We start from the raw sequence: 19141 nt of genomic DNA, 5'->3' as shown, positions 1-19141 counted from the left end.
AAACGCTCAGAAATTGACCTGTGCTGCGGAAATTTATTTTGTAGCATGTCAATTGTATTTGCGTAAAAGCAGCTTCATTTTTGAGGGAATTCCCCATTGAATTCAATGGAGAGCTAAATCCCACAACAAATAGCAGTTTGTTTGTTTTTGCGGTGGGTTCGCAGTGATCCAGCCGCAAAAAATGCAAGTCAGAAAAAAAAACAGCCTGATACTTACCCAGAGGTCTGTGTTCCACCCTCCAGCGCGGCCTCTTGGGATGATGAGTCATCCCATGTGACCGCTGCAGCCAATCACAGGCTGTAGCGGCGGTCACATGGGATGGAACTTCATCCCAGGAGGCCGGCTTCGGTGACTTCACAGACTGCAACGGTCTCCTAGAATGAGACGTCACCCCAGGAGGCCAGCCCTGGTGACTTCACAGGATGCAGCGGTCTCCTAGCACGAGACGTCACACCTGGAGGCCGGCCTGCTGGTGCTGCAGTTTTCCTCAGCGGACATTCTGTGCGAAAAACTGCACCACAGTTTGGTGCAGTTTTTCGCCCGGAATACCCTGCGGCACACAGTATGGATATGCTGCGTGCTTTAACGCAACGTATCCGTCCCGTGTGAACTCAGCCTAAAAAATACAAGTGTTAATAGTTTTTATTCTAGAAATTACCAAACTACAAATGAATGAACAGAAGAGAAATATAAATCAAATCAATATTTGGTGTGACCACCCTTTGTACGAGCACTGCTTCCTCTTCATTCCTTATCTGCTCGTACTGTGAATCGCCAACACACTTGTAGTGGTGCTTCACAGTATTTCAACCTTCTCCCATGAATTGGAGAAGGCTGTAAGGCCTGATTTACACGAGCGTGTGCGTTTTGCGCGCGCAAAAAACGCTGCGTTTTGCGCGCATTGGTATTGCGTATGCACTGCGTATACGCAGCGTTGTTGCGTTTAAAACGCGCGCACGACTAGCGTTTGCATCGCGCGTAAAAAACGCAGAGGGGATTAATGCGACGCCAGCCTACAAATAGGCCAGCCGGCCCAACCCCTGCTTGCTGGGAGAAGCCTGTTTTGAACCTTATTTCCGCCTCTGCAGAAACCACAGTGTGTGTTTCTCCCTTGACGTTGGAATCGCCTTGACACACAACACTTATGCCTTCTCAGTCGCTGGCATGTGTGCTTCTTTTCTGGATGATCTCACGTCGGTTTGGGGAGCGCCGACCCATGCTGCAGCACCAGACGCCTGTAAGATGTCGCATTTGGGTCCATCCACTTGTGGCCCAACGTACGATAAACGGCCATTTCCATACCCTGTATGAGGACTTACGACGGCATCCAGAAAAATTTCGAGCCTTCTGCCGAATGTCTGTGGCCACATTTGACCTTCAGCTTGAGCAAACTCGCTCTGGTCTCACCTACAAGAATACCAACATGAGACGCTGCATTTCGGCCGAGGAACGGCTGCTTGTGACCTTGAGGTATGTGTGCAGCTGCTATTACTTAGTAAATGATGCTGTCTGCTTCACTAGCCCCCCCCTAACATGTGTTGTGGCTTTCTTTTTCTTTCTCATGTTTTCTAGATTTCTGGCCACAGGCAATAGTTATCATTCGTTACATTTTGAATTTCTTTTGGGAGTGACCACCATTTCGTTCATTCTCACATCCACCTGTGTCGTGTTGTGGCAGAGGTTAAAGAGCACGGTCATGCCTCAGCCCACGACAGAACAGTGGCTAAGTATTTCAGAGGGATTTCTTAGAGCAAGTGAATTTCCAAATTGCATTGGTGCCCTAGACGGCAAACACATTCGTGTGAGAAAGCCCCCACGCAATACTATAACTACAAGCAGTATTTTTCGATGGTATTGTTAGCCTTGGCGGACACTAATTATTGCTTCACTATTGTTGACATTGGCTCGTATGGAAGCTCGGCAGATGCACTCATATTCCATTCATCAAGAATGGGGAAGCGACTCGTGAATAATCGACTGGCGGTGCCGGAACCTTCCATCCTCCCGGGCTCCAGCGGACCCCCAATCCCGTATGTCATCGTGGCGGATGAGGGGTTTGCACTCACAAGGCAAGTCATGCGTCCTTTTGCCAGAAGGGGCTTGGATGACCGTCGGCGCATGTTCAATCTCCGCCTTGACCGAGCTCGGCGATGTGTGGAATGTGCCTTTGGCATTATGTCGAACAGGTGGCGTGTCTTTCTGACAACAATGCAATTGTGCATGCAGAATGTCACACGTGTTATACAAGCGTGTGTCGTTCTGCATAACTTCTGCCGCATTAATGATGCTACCTTTTATGCAGAATATATCCTAACACATGCAGGCACCAGTCACACTGGCCCGGTGATTCCTCTCGGCCGATCTCTCTCTTCCGGCCTTCGAGTGCGGGATACTTTGGCGGCATATTTTGAGTGCCCATCAGGAGCCGCACCGTGGGGGGGTGATGACCTTTGAAGGGTTGTCTGTTGTTTGGCGGCTTCACTCCACACGTAACATGTTACCAGTTATTTCCTTTTTTTGGGGGGTTCGTGTTGGGTCAGGGACTCGCAAAACATGAGGACCCTTGACGCGGGTTGCGAGCTTACATCTGTCGGGGTATGAGCAGGAATTTTGTCAGTTGCCAACTTTCTATCCGGAGATATAATGTTGTGCGGCCTAAAGTTATGAAAGTCCAATTGCAAGTGTACTTAGTTTGCTTAGGGGCCCATGCCAGCACCTAAACGTTCGCACCGCTTGCAATCCATGTCAAACCCCGATAGATAAACTAAAACCTCATATCACGTGTGTATGCATTGGACCAAAAGGCCAGAAGTGTGTGAGAGTCTAGGCAAAGGAAATGTGTGCCAAACCTTGTGTTGTGTGGTATCAATGAATAACAACACGAAATCCAACCATTTAACCAATACTTTTTTTACTGCTGTGTTTGTCCACAACACAAACATTTGGCATCAAAAGAAAAACACCAACATGGTGTATCTTAAATACACATCCAACAAAATCTAAAGAACGAAACGTTGGCAGGCCTGCACCACACACAACTGTAGCGTCCAAAACTCATGCCACCAACACACTCATAGGTGTTGGTACTGGTGGCCCGGGGAGGAATACGTCTGCATTTCAGCACCACTATGCTGGACCTGGAGCTGGGTAGGTTGTTCCTTGCCAGCATAGTGGTGCTGATGTTGGGGGTGGTATGTTGGCCCAGGGAAGAGGGGAGCCATAGGGCGCATGTACGGATGCGGGCGTGGCATCTGGGGGACAGGGTGGAATGGGCCAGGCACCTGTGGCGTGGTGGCCGGCATGGCTGAACTGCGCCATTGTTCTATGGCCGTGAAGCAGACGTTAGGATTGTAGGGCGGTCTGGAAGCGTCGATCAATGTTACGATCGACGCCTGCAGACGGCCCATACGGTCCATGAGCACCAGCCGTAGGAGGGGAACTATGCTTCGGCCAAACGCGTCATTCCCGTCCTCTTCAGCGGCTCGCCTTAGATACTCCAGGACACGAGTATCTACCTGGGCAGCTGTGGAGGGCTGTGGAGCACGGGCACGGCGAGTGCGGGCACGCACGGGGCGCTCCTCTGCTGGAGAGGCGACGGCCCCTGCAGACTGGCCAGGTGCGGGCTCCTGGGGTGTCGGCTCTGGGCTGGGCGGCCGGACATTGGGAGCAGGAAGTTCTTGCAGAGACTCGCCGACGTCAGTCTCCTCTGGGGTGTCCTCCAAATTGTCGGTGGTTCTAGAAGGAGAAAAAAACGTAAGAACACAATATTGAACAATGCCCACAGCAACACGTTGGCAAACAGGACATGGGCAAACACACATTAGACACATGCAAAGGCATAAACTCTTACGTGCGCATCTCCATGATGTCCTTCAAGAACATCAGCTGCTTGGTATAGATATAGGGTCCCTTGCGAGATGCGCCATCCCCGCTGCGTCCCCTTTCACCCATTTCTCTGCGAAATTGGTCACGGCAGCTCCGCCACCGTGTTTTGATATCTTGGACTGTTGGATTTAAAAAACACATAACACGCCATCAGAACTATCACCACTCACTTCTAAATGAAGGGCCCTGCACTGCCAATGACGTGGGACACGGTGATGCGCCTGCTCCACCAAAGTTCCTCGTGCTAATGCGCAGAATACACATACAGGGCCCCAGGTCTTCTATAGGGATGACAGGCATTGACAGAAAATGCGTGGTACTCACCCAACCGACTGCCGTCCCGGGTTCGGCCACTCTCCCACTCCTGCTCAAAAAGGTTCTGGGCGACCACCTCCCAGGCGTCCTCCTTGGCCGTCCTGTTGTGGTACGCCTCTGAGCGCGTGTCCCAGATTGCAGGATGTTCCTGGACAAAGAGGATGAGGCGCTCTACGTCCATCCCGCGCGGCATGGCAGAAGATGATTTCACAAACAGGAAGCTACCTTGACACAGTCTCCAGGCACTCACTAGGCTTGCCCCCTCGCAGTGGAAACGCAGGCACTTCCTGGTTTGGGTTTGCTTTGTCCAGCTTTATAGACTCTTTTGATTTACATAACAGCTCTTGCGTGATTTTCGCGCATGCAACGCAGGAGCGTCCGTGTGGCATGCGTTGTTTTCACGCACCCATTGACTTCAATGGGTGCGTGATGCGCGAAAAACGCACGTTTCTAGAACATGTCGTGAGTTTTACGCAACGCACTCGCGCTGCGCAAAATTCACGCATCGTCTGCACTGCCCCATAGAGTAATATAGGTGCGTACGACACGCGCGTCGCACGCGCGTATATTACGCTCGTGTAAATGAGGCCTAATACTGTAACCATCGCTACAAGTGTGTCGACGACTCACAGTACAAGCAGTGACAGCAATGAAGGTAAAGTAACGCTCGTACCTCGTACAAGCAGCGCGGCTGCTGATCAGATATTGATGACCTATCCTGAGGATAGGCCATTAATTTCTTATGACCCTTTAACCTCATGACGCAGCCCCATGACAAACTAAAATGTATTAGTTTATCATTGTCTTATGTTTATTCTTATATATAATATGGGATATTTGGCAAAAAAAATTGGGGACCAAGCTACCGGACAAGGTGGGGGAGCGTTTGCTGGGTTGGGGTTCAAACTGTAAAAGCAACTTAATTTTGCATAAAATGTCAGGGGCTGGATCTCTGTAATCAGCCCAGATATTCCATTCCTGTGAAAATTCAAGGTGCAAAAAAGCAAACCACCATAAAAGTAATGGTCCCTGAGACAGATGTTGCCATAACTTCATACTACCTCTTGTTAGGCTATGTTCACCTGGCATATTTGGAGTGTAAAACGCTCATATTACGCACTGAAATACACATGAAATATGCCTGCAAACAGCTTCCCATTGATTTCAATTGGAAATACGCTGTGTAGTTCATACACAGATTTTTATGCTGCTGAATAGAAAAACGCCTTTTATAAATCCGCATCCTAAAAACGACCTTATTTTTCCATTCACACTTAGAAAACGCTTCAAAAATACGTCTCAAAATACACTTCAAAAACGCTTGCAAAATTGTCAAAAATCTGGATTTCAAAGACTGTTTTCTATTGAAATCAGCCTCGTGTTTTCAGCCTTAACCCCTTATCGACATCTAACGTAATTGTACGTCGTTGTCGTTAACCCCTTCCCGACATTTGACGAATCCATACGCCAGTCGGGTAGGGGAAGTACGGAATGGGCTCACGGAGTGAACCCGCTCCATACGATGCCGATGTCGGCTGTATGTTACAGCCAACACTTCAGAGTAACGAGCGGGATCACGCTCAAGTGTGATCCCGCTCGTTTAACTTGTTAAATACCGAGGTCAATAGCGACCGCAGCATTTAAATCATTAGAAAGAGGGGGCGACCCCCTCTAACAGCTCATCGCTCCCCCTGCAACGCAATCGCAACGGGGGCAATTGGTGCTATGGCTGCCTGGGGGCCTAATTAAGGCCTCCAGGTCTGCCCACTTTGTGCTCCTATTAAGCCCTGCCTCCGGCACGGCTTAATAAAAGCCTGTCAGAATAGCGATATACTGCAAAACATTAGTATTGCAGTATATCGTGCAAGCGATCTAACGATCGCTAGTCGAAGTGCCCATTAGGGCTTATTCAGACGAACGTGATATATGTCCGTGCAACGCGCGTGATTTTCACGCGCCTCGCACGGACCTATGTTAGTCAATGGGGCCATTCAGACAGTCCGTGATTTTCACGCGTGTGTCCGCTGCGTAAAACTCACGACTAGAGATGAGCGAACCGTGACAACCGAACCCGGTTTCGGTCCGAACATCGTGAAAAGTTCGGTTCGCAGCGAATCCGAACTTCACCGGGTTCGGCCGAACACGTTTTGACCGAACCCGGGCGGGCAGAAAAAACATTACAAAAATATTATACTAATCGGCAGCCACTTGTCTCTATCAATCACTGATAGATAAAAGAGGCTGCTGATTAAAAATCAAATAAAAAGCATTTCATACGTACCCGGTCGTTGGCTTGGTGACGAGTCCCTCTTCTTCCTCCAGTCTGACCTGTCATTGGCTGCAGCGGCCGCAGAAGCCTGTGATTGGCTTCAGCGGCCGCGGCAGCCTGTGATTGGCTGCAGCGGCCGCGGCAGCCTGTGATTGGCTGCAGAGGCCGCGGCAGCCTGTGATTGGCTGCAGCGGCCGCGGCAGCCTGTGACTGGCTGCAGCGGCCGCGTGTGATTGGCTGCAGAGGCCGCGGCAGCCTGTGATTGGCTGCAGCGGCCGCCTGTGACTGGTTGCAGAGGCGGTCACGTTATGTGCGTGACCGCCACTACAGCCTGTGACTGGCTGCAGCGGCGACATGTATGAAACGTCATCGCTGGAGGCCGGACGGGAGGAATGTAAGTATGAACGTATTTTTTTAATTACATTAAAATTTTCCGCGCGCCGAGCATGGTACTGTCAAGGTTGCTGAAAAAGTTAGTGCAGCCCATTAACTCTTTCAGCACCCTGGACAGTACCTTGCTTGGCGCACGGAAATTACAGGTTCGGTCAGAAATTCGGCGAACCAGCCGAACCGAACTTTTCATAAGTTCTCTCATCTCTACTCACGACATGTCCTATATTTGTGCATTTTTCGCGTATCACGCACCCATTGAAGTCAGTGGGTGCGTGAAAATCACGCGAAGCACACGGAAGCACTTCCGTGTGACGCGCGTGATTCACGCAACAGCAGTAAAAACTATGACTGAAAACAGAAAAGCACCACAAGCTTTTCTGTTTACAAACATACAGAGTGTCATAATGATGGCGGCTGTGCGAAAATCACGCAGCCACACATTATACGCTGCTGACACACGGAGCTTTTATGTACCTTTTGCACGCGCAACATGCACACGCTCGTATGAATCCTGCCTAAGGGGGACTGATAAAAAACAAAAAAATTTTAAAATAAAGGTTTATTTTATGTAAAAAAAAAACTTAAAAATGAAAAGTTCAAAAAACCCCCCTTTTCCCATTTTCCCTAGAGCATAGTAAAAAAATAAATAAATAACCATAATTGGTATCACCACGTCCATAAAAGTCTGAACTATAACAACATATCTTTATGTAACCCGCACGGTGAACGCCGTAGAAAAACAAAATGTAAACGCCAGAATCTCTATTTTTTGGTCACCTCATCTCCCACAATAAATTAAATAAAAAGTGATCAAAACGTTGCATGTACCCCAAAATGGTATCATTAAAAACGACAGCTTATTCCGTAAAAAATAAGCACTCATACCACTTAATCAATGGGAAAAATAATAAAGTTATGGCTCTCAGAATTTGGCGACACAAAATTAATTTAATTTTTTACACTTAGGTTTTTACTTAGTAGTAAAGTAGTAAAATGTATAGAAAAACAATATATATTTGGAATCGCCGTAATCGTATTGACCCACAGAATATGGTTAACATGTTTTTTTTAATTGCACAGTCAATTCCGTAAAAACAACACGCTAAAAACAATGGAGGAATTGCTGATTTTTTCAGTTTCTACCCCACAAATAATTTTTTCCCCGTTTCAATAAATGGTGCTACGAAAAACTACAACTAAACCCGCAAAATTAAAAAAGTTATGGCTTTTGGAAGGTGGGGAGGACAAAAACGAAAATCTGAAAAAGGGCTGCGGCGGGAAGGGGTTAAGGACTTAAGGCAACACAACGCACTGATATGCTGTGTTGCTGATGCGGGCTCAGAAGCTGAGCCCGCACCCTCGCCAGCGGGTGTCAGGTGTATATTACAGCTGACACCCTGCTGTATGGCCAGGACTGGAGCTAGCCTCCGATCTGGCCGATTAACCCCTTAGATGCAGCGCTCAAATGCGAGTGCTGCCTCTATTGTGTTTCCTAGCAAATCGCAGGGTTCCGATGACTGTTCTGGTCTAACAATGGACTCCTGTTTGCCAAATACGGAAGCCTGCTGGTCCTGCCCGGAGGCGGGGCGTAAAATGCTTCCGGCCGCAAAAGAAAGATGGCGGCGGCTCAGAAGCTGAGCCTGCGACATTAGCTGCCGGTGTCAGCTGTATGTTACAGCTGACACAGTGCTGTAATGGCAGGGAACAGAGCTAGCGCCGATCCCTGCCATTAACTCCTTAGGAGCCGCGATCAAAAGCGGTCGCGGCATCTTAATGGCTTGTAGCGATCGGCATCGACACGATTGGATCGTGAAGCTGCCGATCCTTACTATGGCAACCGTAGGCCTAACAATGGTCTCCTGGTCTGCCACGTACGATAGCCTATTAGGTTCTGCCAAGAGACGGGATGTAATAGGCTTGTTGTCAGTGAATGACTGACAGCTCTAATGCATTGCACTACGTGGGAAGTGCAACGCGTTAGTGTAAAGATCAGAAGTGCAGGCCCTCAAGTCCCCTAGTGGGACCCAAAAAAAAAACAAGTTGAAAAAAGTTCACACGGGGTATTTTGGCGAGTTTTTTGACGCGGAAACCGCGTCGCAAAACTCGGCAAAAACGGCCCGAAAACGCCTCCCATTGATTTCAATGGGAGGCGTCGGCGTCTTTTTCCCGCGAGCAGTAAAACTGCCTCGCGGGAAAAAGAAGCGACATGCCCTATCTTCGGGCGCTTCCGCCTCTGACCTCCCATTGACTTCAATGGGAGGCAGAGAGAGCGTATTTCGCGCTGTTTTATGCCCGCGGCGCTCAGTGGCCGCGGGCGAAAAACGGCGCGAAAATCGGCATGCAGGGAGAGGAACATCTGCCTCAAACTTCCAAACGGAAATTTGAGGCAGATATTCCTCCTGCAAAATACCCCGTGTGAACATAGCCTTAAAGTGTAAAAATAAAAGTTTCAAGTTAATAAAAACAAACACTGCCTTTTTTCCAATAATAAGTCTTTTATTAATCGGAAAAAAATTAACACGTTAAAAAAGGTACACATATTTGGTATCGCCGCGTTCGTAACGACCCAAACTATAAGGGTATGTTCACACGGCAGCGTCCGTAACGGCCGAAATTACGGGGCTGTTTCCAGGAGAAAACAGCCCCGTCATTTCAGCCGTAATGGCATGTGCAGGCGCTTGAACGCCGCGTCCATTACGGACGTAACTGGAGCTGGTTTTCCATGGAGTCCATGGAAAACGGCTCCATTTATGTCTGAAGAAGTGACATGACACTTCTTTGGCGCGGGCGTCTATTTACGCGCCGTCTTTTGACAGCGACTCGTAAATATACGCCTCGTGTGAACAGACAAACGTCAGCTCATTGCTTTCAATGGGCAGATGTTTGCCAACGCTATCGAGGCGCATTTTCGGACGTAATTCGAGGCGTAAAATGCCCGAATTACGTCCTTAAATAAGCCGTGTGAACATACCCTAATATTGTTTTTCCCGCACGGTGAACACCGCAGAAAAAATAATTAAGAAACAATGCCAGAATCGCTATTTTTTTATCACCACCCCTCCCAAAACATGGAATTAAAAGTGACCACAAAGTCGCATGTACCCCAAAACAGTACCAATAAAAACTACAACCGATCGCACAAAAAAAACAAGCCCTTACACAGCTTTTTTTGACTGGAAAAATAAAAAAAGTTATGACTCAGAATATGGTTAACATGTTTTTTTTAATTGCACAGTCAATTCCGTAAAAACGACACGCTAAAAACAATGGAGGAATTGCTGATTTTTTCAGTTTCTACCCCACAAATAATTTTTTTCCCATTTCAATAAATGGTGCTATGAAAAACTACAACTAAACCCACAAAAATAAAAAAGTTATGGCATTTGGAAGGTGGGGAGGACAAAAACGAAAATCTGAAAAAGGGCTGCGGCGGGAAGGGGTTAAGGACTTAACACAACACAACGCACTGATACGCTGTGTTGCTGATGCGGGCTCAGAAGCTGAGCCCGCACCCTCGCCAGCGGGTGTCAGGTGTATATTACAGCTGACACCCTGCTGTATGGTCAGGACCGGAGCTAGCCTCCGATCTGGCCGATTAACCCCTTAGATGCAGCACTCAAAAGCGAGTGCTGCCGCTATTGTGTTTCCTAGCAGATCAGAACCCCGAAATGCAAATCGCAAGGTTCCGATGACTGTTCTGGTCTAACAATGGACTCCTGTCTGCCAAGTACGGAAGCCTGCTGGTCCCGCCCGGAGGTGGGGCCTAAAATGCTTCCGGCCGCAAAAGAAAGATGGCGGCAGCTCAGAAGCTGAGCCTGCGACATCAGCCGCCGGTGTCAGCTGTATGTTACAGCTGACACAGTGCTGTAATGGCAGGGAACAGAGCTAGCACCGACCCCTGCCATTAACTCCTTAGGAGCCGTGATCAAAAGCGTTTGCGGCATCTTAATGGCTTGTAGCGATCGGCATCGACACGATTGGATCGTGAAGCTGCCGATCCTTACTATGGCAACCGTAGGCCTAACAATGGTCTCCTGGTCTGCCACGTACGATAGCCTATTAGGCCCTGCCCAGAGACGGGATATAATAGGCTTGCTGTCAGTGAATGACTGACAGCTCTAATGCATTGCACTACGTGGGTAGTGCAACGCGTTAGCGTAAAGATCAGAAGTGCAGGCCCTCAAGTCCCCTAGTGGGACCAAAACAAAAAACAAGTTGAAAAAAGTTGAATAAAAGTAAAAATAAAAGTTTCAAGTTAATAAAAACAAACACTGCTTTTTTCCAATAATAAGTCTTTTATTAATCGGAAAAAAATTAACACGTTAAAAAAGATACACATATTTGGTATCGCCGCGTTTGTAACGACCCAAACTATAAAACTATAATATTGTTTTTCCCGCACGGTGAACACCGCAAAAAAAATAATTAAGAAACAATGCCAGAATCGCTATTTTTTATCACCACCCCTCCCAAAACATCGAATAAAAAGTGACCACAAAGTCGCATGTACCCCAAAACAGTACCAATAAAAACTACAACCGATCTCGCAAAAAAAAACAAGCCTTTACACAGCTTTTTTTGACTGGAAAAATAACAAAAGTTATGACTCTCAGAATATGGTGACACAAATTTTTTTTATTTAAAAGAAAATTAAATGATTTTATTGCGCTTCAAAACGTAAAAAAACTATATACATTTGGTATTGCCGTAATCGTATCGACCCGCAGAATAAAGTAAAATTGTCATTTATAGCCCACTGTGAACGCTGTAAAAAAAAACAAAAAACATTGCCAGAATTGCTGGGTTTTGGTCACCTTGCTTGACAAAAAATGGAATAAAAAGTGATAAAAAAAATCACGTGCACCCCAAAATGGTACCAATGAAAACTACAGATTGTCCCGCAATAAATAAGCCCTCACACTGCTCCAGTGGAGAAAAAAAAAAAGTTCTGGCTCTCAGAATATAGCGACAAAAAAGGTGCAGAGCGTTCCAAAAGTGGATAAGATTGGGCACAATTTATCAGTGCAACACTGGCCACATATCTGCGTATTATTATTTATTTACCCTCTTATTATACCCTGATGTACCCCTCACAGTTTACATTATAAACTGAAATATCAGCAATACCCCGAACAGAACTACTACCAATCTAAATCTGCGCTCCAAAAGCCAAATGGCGCTCCCTCCCTTCTGAGCACTAAAGCGTGCCCAAACAGCAGTTAACGTCCACATATATGGCATTGCCATACCCGGGAGAACCCGCTTAAAATTTTATGAGATATTTGTCTTTGGTGCCACAAACTGGGCACAACATATTGTGCACTAAATTGGCATATCAGCGGAAAATTGCAATTTTCGCTTTGCACCATCTGCTGCGCATTAAGATCTGTGGGTCAAAATGCTCACTACACCCCTTAAAATGCCTTAAGGGGTGTAGTTTCCAAAAATAGGGGTCACTGCTTGGGGGTTTCTTTTACTATTTGACCTCAGAGCCCTGCAATTTTGGGCCAATGGTGTGAAAATCACCAAAATAGACCTCAAATGCACATGGTGCTCTACACTTCTAAGCCCTACATGTCCAGGCAAATGATAAATGCCTTGAGGGGTGTAGTTTCTAAAATGGGGTTACTTCTTGGGGGCTACCACTGTACTCTGGTACCTTAGGGCTTTGCAAATGCAACATGGTGCCAAAAACCAAGCCAGCAAAATCTGCATGGCTAATAGAGCTGCTGCCTTTCTGAACCCTGCCGTGTGTCCAAACAGCTGTTTATGACCCCATATGGGGTATTGCCGTAATCGGGAGAAATTGCTTTTCAAATGTTGGGGTGCTTTTTCTCCTCATTCCTTGTAAAAATTGAAAATTTCCATGTTTTATCAGAAGAAAAGTAATTTTCAATTTCACAGTATAATTCCACTAAATTCAGCAAACGAAATGTGGGGTCAAAATGCTCACTATTCCCCTCCATAAATTCCTTCAGGGGGTCTAGTTTCCAAAATGGGGTCACTTTTGGGTGGTTTCCACTGATCTGGTCCCTCTGGGGCTTCGCAAATGCAACATTGCTCCCGAAAACAATTCCAGCAAAACTTAAGCTCCAAAAGTCAAATGGTGCTTCTTCACTTCTGAGCCCTTGTGTGTGTCGAAACAGCAGTTTATTAACACATATTGGGTATTGTCTTAATCGGGAGAAATTGATTTTCAAATGTTGGGCTGCTTTTTTTGTCTTTTATGCCTTGTAAATATTGAAGATTTTTATTTTTAAATCCTAATTCAACTAAATGCAGCAAAAAAACCTGCTGGGTTAAATTACTCACTATACCCCTTGATAAATTCCTTGAGGAGCGTAGATTGCCAAATGTTTTGGCACCACAAGACCTCTTCCAACCTGACATGGTGCCTAAAATATATTCGAATAAAATTGAGGCTCCAAAATCCATGAGGTGCTCCTTTGCTTCTGAGGCCGGTCTTTCAGTCCAGTAGCGCACCAGGGCCACAGGTGGGATATTTCTAAAAACTGCAGAATCCGCGCAAGAAATATTGAGTTGCATTTCTCTGGTAAAACCTTCTGTTACAGAAAAAAATGAATTAAAACCGATTTTCTGCAAAAAAAAATTAATGTGTAAATTTCACCTCCACTTTGCTTTAATTCCTGTGAAACAGCAAAAGGGTTAAAAAACGTTCTAAATGCTGTTCCGAATACTTTGAGGGGTGCAGTTTTTAAAAAGGGTGTGTTTTATAGGGGGTTTCTAATATATAAGGCCCTCAAAGCCACTTCAGAACTGAACTGGTCCCTGAAAAAAATAGTCTTTTGAAATTTTCTTGAGAATGTGAGAAATTACTGCTAAAGTTCTTAGCCTTGCAATGTCCTGGAAAAATAAAAGAATGTTAAAAAAAAAATGCCAACGTAAAGTAGACATATGGGATATGTTAACTAGTAACTATTTTGTGTGGTATTACTGTCTGTTATACAAGTAGATACATTTAAATCTCTAAATATGCTAATTTTTGCAAATTTTCTCTCAATTTTGGTATTTTTCACAAATAAACACTGAATGTATCAACCAAATTTTACCACTAACTTAAAGGACAATGCGTCACAGGAAAACAATCTCAGAATCGCTTGAAAAAATAAAAGCATTCCAAAGATATTATCACCTAAAGTGACACATCAGATTTGAAAAAAATGGCTGGGTCCATTAGGTGAAAACAGGCTGTGTCCTTAACCCCTTCCCGCTCCTTGACGTACTATTACGGCATGGCAGCTGTATCGTTCGCGCTCCATGCCGTAATAGTACGTCTCGGGAGTAACGGCCGTTTCGGCCGTCCTCCCGACACATACAGGAGCTGTGACGCTGCTGTCTTGTTCAGCAGCTGTCACAGCTCCTACAGCGGGGACCGATCGCTGTGTCCCCGCTGATTAACCCCTTAAAAGCCGCGTTCTATAGAGATCGCGGCTTTTTAGGGGTTAAGCTGCCATCGCCGGCCTGCTACGCGATAGCGGCCGGCGATGGTGACTATGGCAACCGGACACCAAACAATGGCGTCCGGCTATGCCATAGACGGAAGCCTAGTGGGTCCTGACAACGTCAGGACCCACTATGCTTGCTGTCAGTGAGTAGCTGACAGTTCTAATACACTACACTACGCATGTAGTGCAGTGTATTAGAATAGCGATCAGGGCCTCCTGCCCTCATGTCCCCTAGTGGGACAAAGTAATAAAGTAAAAAAAAAGTTAAAAAAAGATGTGTAAAAATAAGAAAATAAAAGATTTAAAAGTAATAAAAGTAAAAATCCCCCCTTTTCCCTTATCAGTCCTTTATTATTAATAAAAATATATAAACAAACAAATAAACTATACATAATTGGTATCGCCGCGTCCGTAACGGCCTGAACTACAAAATTATTTCATTATTTATCCCGCACGGTGAACGCCGTAAAATAAAATAATAATAAACCGTACCACAATCACAATTCTTTGGTCACTTCACCTCCCAAAAAATGGAATAAAAAGAGATCAAAAAGTTGCATGTACCTAAAAATTGTGCTGATCGAAACTACAGTTCGTTACGCAAAAAATAAGTCCTCGCACGGCTTTATTGATTAAAAAATAAAAAAGTTCTGCCTCTTAGAATAAGGTAACACAAAAAGTAAATGATTGTTTACAAAACGTATTTTATTGTGCAAACGCCATAAGACATAAAAAAAAACTATAAACATCTGGTATCGCCGTAATCGCATCGCCACGCAGAATAAAGTGAATATGTCATTTATAGCGCACGGTGAACGCTGTAAAAAAAAAACGAAAAAAAAAACAATAGTACAATTGCTGTTTTTTAGTCACCACGCCAACTAAAAATAGAATAAAAACTGATCAAAAAGCCGCATGCACCCCAAGAAAACTACAATGGATTCCTCAAGGGGTCTAGTTTCCAAATTGGGGTCACTTTTGGGGGGTTCCCAATGTTTTGGCACCACAAGACCTCTTCAAACCGGACATGGTGCCTAATAAAAAAGAGGCTTCAAAATCCACTAGGTGCTCCTTTGCTTCGGAGGCCGGCGCTTCCGTCCATTACCGCCCGAGGGCCACATGTGGGATATTTCTCAAAACTGCAGAATCTGGGCAATACGTATTAAGTTGCATTTCACTGATAAATCCTTTTGTGTTATAAAAAAAATGGTATAAAGAGGATTTTCTGACAAAAAAAAAATGTACATTTCACCTCTACTTTGCTCTAAATTTTTGTGTAACACCTAAAGGGTTCATAAACTTTCTAAATGCTGTTGTGAATACTTTGAGGGGTCTAGTTTCTAAAATGGGGTATTTGATAGGGGTTTCTAATATATGGGCCCCTCAAAGCAACTTCAGAACTGAACTGGAACCTAAAAAAATAAATAAATGAGGCAATACTTCGCTTCTTACATTATACTGATAATGAGCTGTGCCCACCCCGAGATGACCCCAGTTTTGACCGTTTGTATAAACGGAGACCCCTATTAGACCGTTCCAGTGCCCGGTTTTCCCAAGCATACACGCCCGAGAAGTGTATTTCTATTGATGGTACATTTTAAAGGGAGGGTTCAATTCCGCGAGTACCTGCCAGGTAAGAGGGCAAGGTATAAGCTGTGAGAGTGCATCAGGGTATACCTACAGGTTTAGGATATATGAAGGAAAGGCCACCCCCAAACCAGACTGCATCCTGGACTACAATAGGTACATGGGAGGGATGGACTTGTAAGATCAAGCCCTGAAGCCCTACAGCGCCATGCGGTGTGGTATAAGAAGCTGGCCGGGCACATCATACAGATGGCATTGTACAATGCAGGTGATTATCAAGAACCTAATCTTTAGGGACCAAGAAGGGGGGGCACCCAGTACTTCTGGAAGCGAGCCCACACGCATCGTACCAGGGCAATACTTTCCAGGAGAAGTTCCCCAAACTGGCAAGAAGGGAAAAAGTCAAAAGAGGTGCAAAGTCTGCTATAAGAGGGCGATAATGGATGACACAATATATCAATGTAACACGTGTCCCGAATAACCAGAGCTCTGTATGAAAGTGTTTTAAAATTTATCATACATCCCTTGGTTTATAATTTACCCCAATTTTACTTACCCTGATGCACTCCACACAGCTTATCCCCCCTCGTCTTTCCCCTCTGGGCCCTGCTGTGTGTCCAGGCAGCTGATAACAGCCACATGTAGGGTATTGCCATACCCGGGAGAACCCACATTACAGTTTATGGGGTGTAGGTCTCCGGTCAAAATGCTCACTACACCTCTAGATGAATGCCTTAAGGGTGTAGTTTTTAAAACGAGGTCACTTCTTGCGGGTTTCAACTGTACTGGTACCTCAGGGGCTTCTGCATACATGACTTCGCACTAGAAAATCCCCAGTAGGCCAAATGGTGGTCCTTTCCTTCTGAGCCCTCACATGGGCCCAAACGGCAGTTTATCACAACAAATGGGGTATTGCGGCACTCAGAACAAATTGCGCAACAGAATGGGGTATTTTGTTTCTTGTGAAAATAAGAAATTTTCAGCCAAAACTACATATTATTTGAAAAAAATAATTTTGTTTTCATTCCCAGCCCAATTCAAATAAGTTCTGTGAAAAAATTATGGGGTCAAAATGGTCACAACACCCATAAATGAATTCCTTGAGGGGTGTAGTTTCCAAAATGGGGTCATTTGTGATTGGTTTCTATTGCTTTGATAGCTCTGGGGCTCTGCAAATGCGACATGGCACCAGAAAACCAATCCAGCAAAATCTGGACTCCAAAGAACACACAGCGCTCCTTTCCTTCTGAGCCCTCCCATGGGCCGAAACGGCAGTTTATCACCACAAATGGGGTATTGCCGCACTCAGGACAAATTGGGCAACAAAATGGAGTATTTTATTTCTTGTGAAAATAAGAATTTTTGAGCTAAAATTACATATTATTGGAAAAAATATATTTTTTTTTAATTCCCAGCCCAATTCAAATAAGTTCTGTGAAGAAACTATGGAGTCTAAATGGTCACATTACCCATAAATGAATTCCTTGAGGGGTGTAGTTTCCAAAATGGGGTCACTTCTGGTGGGTTTCCATTGCTTTGATACCTCTGGGGCTCGGCAAATGCGACATGGCACCCGAAAACCAAACCAGCAAAATCTGTACTCCAAAGAACACACAGCGCTCCTTCCCTTCTGAGGCCTCCCATGGGCCCAAACGGCAGTTTATTGCCACAAATGGGGTATTGATGCACTCAGGAGAAATTGGGCAACAAAATTGAGTATTTTGTTCCCTGTGAAAATAAGAAATTTTGATCACAAATGACATTTTATTGGAAAAAATGCAATTTTTTTCATTTCAGAGCCCAATTCAAATACGTGCTGTGAAAAAACTGTGCGGTCAAAATGGTAACAACAACCCTAAATGAATTCCTTGAGGGGTGTAGTTTCCAAAATGGGGTCACTATTGGGGGATTCCTACTGTTTTGACACCTCAACACCTCTTCAAACCTGGCATGCTGCCTAAAATATATTCTAATAAAAAAGAGGACTCAAAATGCACTAGGTGCTTCCTTGCTTCTAGGGCTTGTGTTTTAGTCCACGAGCACAGTAGGGCCACATGTGGGACATTTCTAAAAACTGGAGAATCTGGACAATACATATTTAGTAGTGTTTCTCTGGTAAAACCTTCTCTGTTACAGAAAAAAAAAATGAATAAAATTGAAATTCAGCAAGAAAAATGAAATTTGCAAATTTCACCTCCACTTTGCTTTAATTCCTGTGAAATGCCTGAAGGGTTAAAAAACTTTCTAACTGCTGTTTTGAATACTTTGAGGGGTCTAGTTTTTAAAATGGGGTGTTTTATCAGGGTTTCTAATACATAGGCCCCACAAAGCCACTTCAGAACTCAAGAGGTACCTTAAAAAAAAGGCTTTTGAAATTTTCTTAAAAATATGAGAAATTGCTGTTTATGTTCTAAGCCTTGTAACGTCCAAGAAAAATAAAAGAATGTTCAAAAAACGATGCAAATCTAAAGTAGACATATGGGAAATGTGAACTAGTAACTATTTTGGGTGGTATAACCGTCTGTTTTACAATCAGATGCATTTAAATTGAAAAATGCAATTTTTTCAAAATTTTCTCTAAATTTTGCAATTTTTCACCAATAAACACTGAATATATCGACCAAATTTTACCACGAACATGAAGCCCAATGTGTCACGAGAAAACAAACTCAGAATCGCTTGGGTAGGTTTAAGCATTCCGACGTTATTACCACATAAAGTGAAATATGTCAGATTTGAAAAATGAGCTCTGAGCCTTAAGGCCAAAACTAGGCTGCGTCCTTAAGGGGTTAAGGGATTAAAATATGTTAACATTGCCTAAATGTGTCAGAATACAGAAGCGCAGGAAACAGGCAGATCTTATACTTTACTTCAGCAATAAAATGAGTAACGGTGGGTTAGGGTCTATTCACACTGCGCTAGTGCTGCTTGGACAGTGTCAGAGTGTGTTGGGACATACCTTTTTGACAAGGGGAATGATAATACCTAGTTGTTCATTTATGCATACAATTCCAGGAGGAAAAACAGAGGAAAGACTCCATCTACTCAGCTATACTGCCATGCTACTGCAGAGGCTCTGCTCCTTCCCCGACAAGCAGGAAAGAAAACTATTTCTATTGGCTGTTCTGCAGTGAGCAAAAGATCGCTATGCAGAGACCTGGCAGTGGAAAGATCAACTAAGCATGCATGTCCAGAAGTATTCTGCTTACTAGGTGGATGTGTACAT

The 19141-nt window shown here is 44.8% G+C and overlaps 1 long non-coding RNA gene across 1 annotated transcript in view; it reads right to left on the bottom strand.

Moving 5' to 3' along the window:
- LOC142761222 (uncharacterized) overlaps positions 1-19141 on the bottom strand; it is a 43991-nt gene that overhangs the window by 23362 nt on the left and 1488 nt on the right. The window lies entirely within an intron of this gene.

Source organism: Rhinoderma darwinii, chromosome 4 (genome assembly GCF_050947455.1).
Source record: "Rhinoderma darwinii isolate aRhiDar2 chromosome 4, aRhiDar2.hap1, whole genome shotgun sequence".
NCBI lineage: Eukaryota > Metazoa > Chordata > Amphibia > Anura > Rhinodermatidae > Rhinoderma > Rhinoderma darwinii.
The sequence above is the reverse complement of the archived record's forward strand: the minus strand, read 5'-3'. Positions and strand labels throughout refer to the sequence as shown.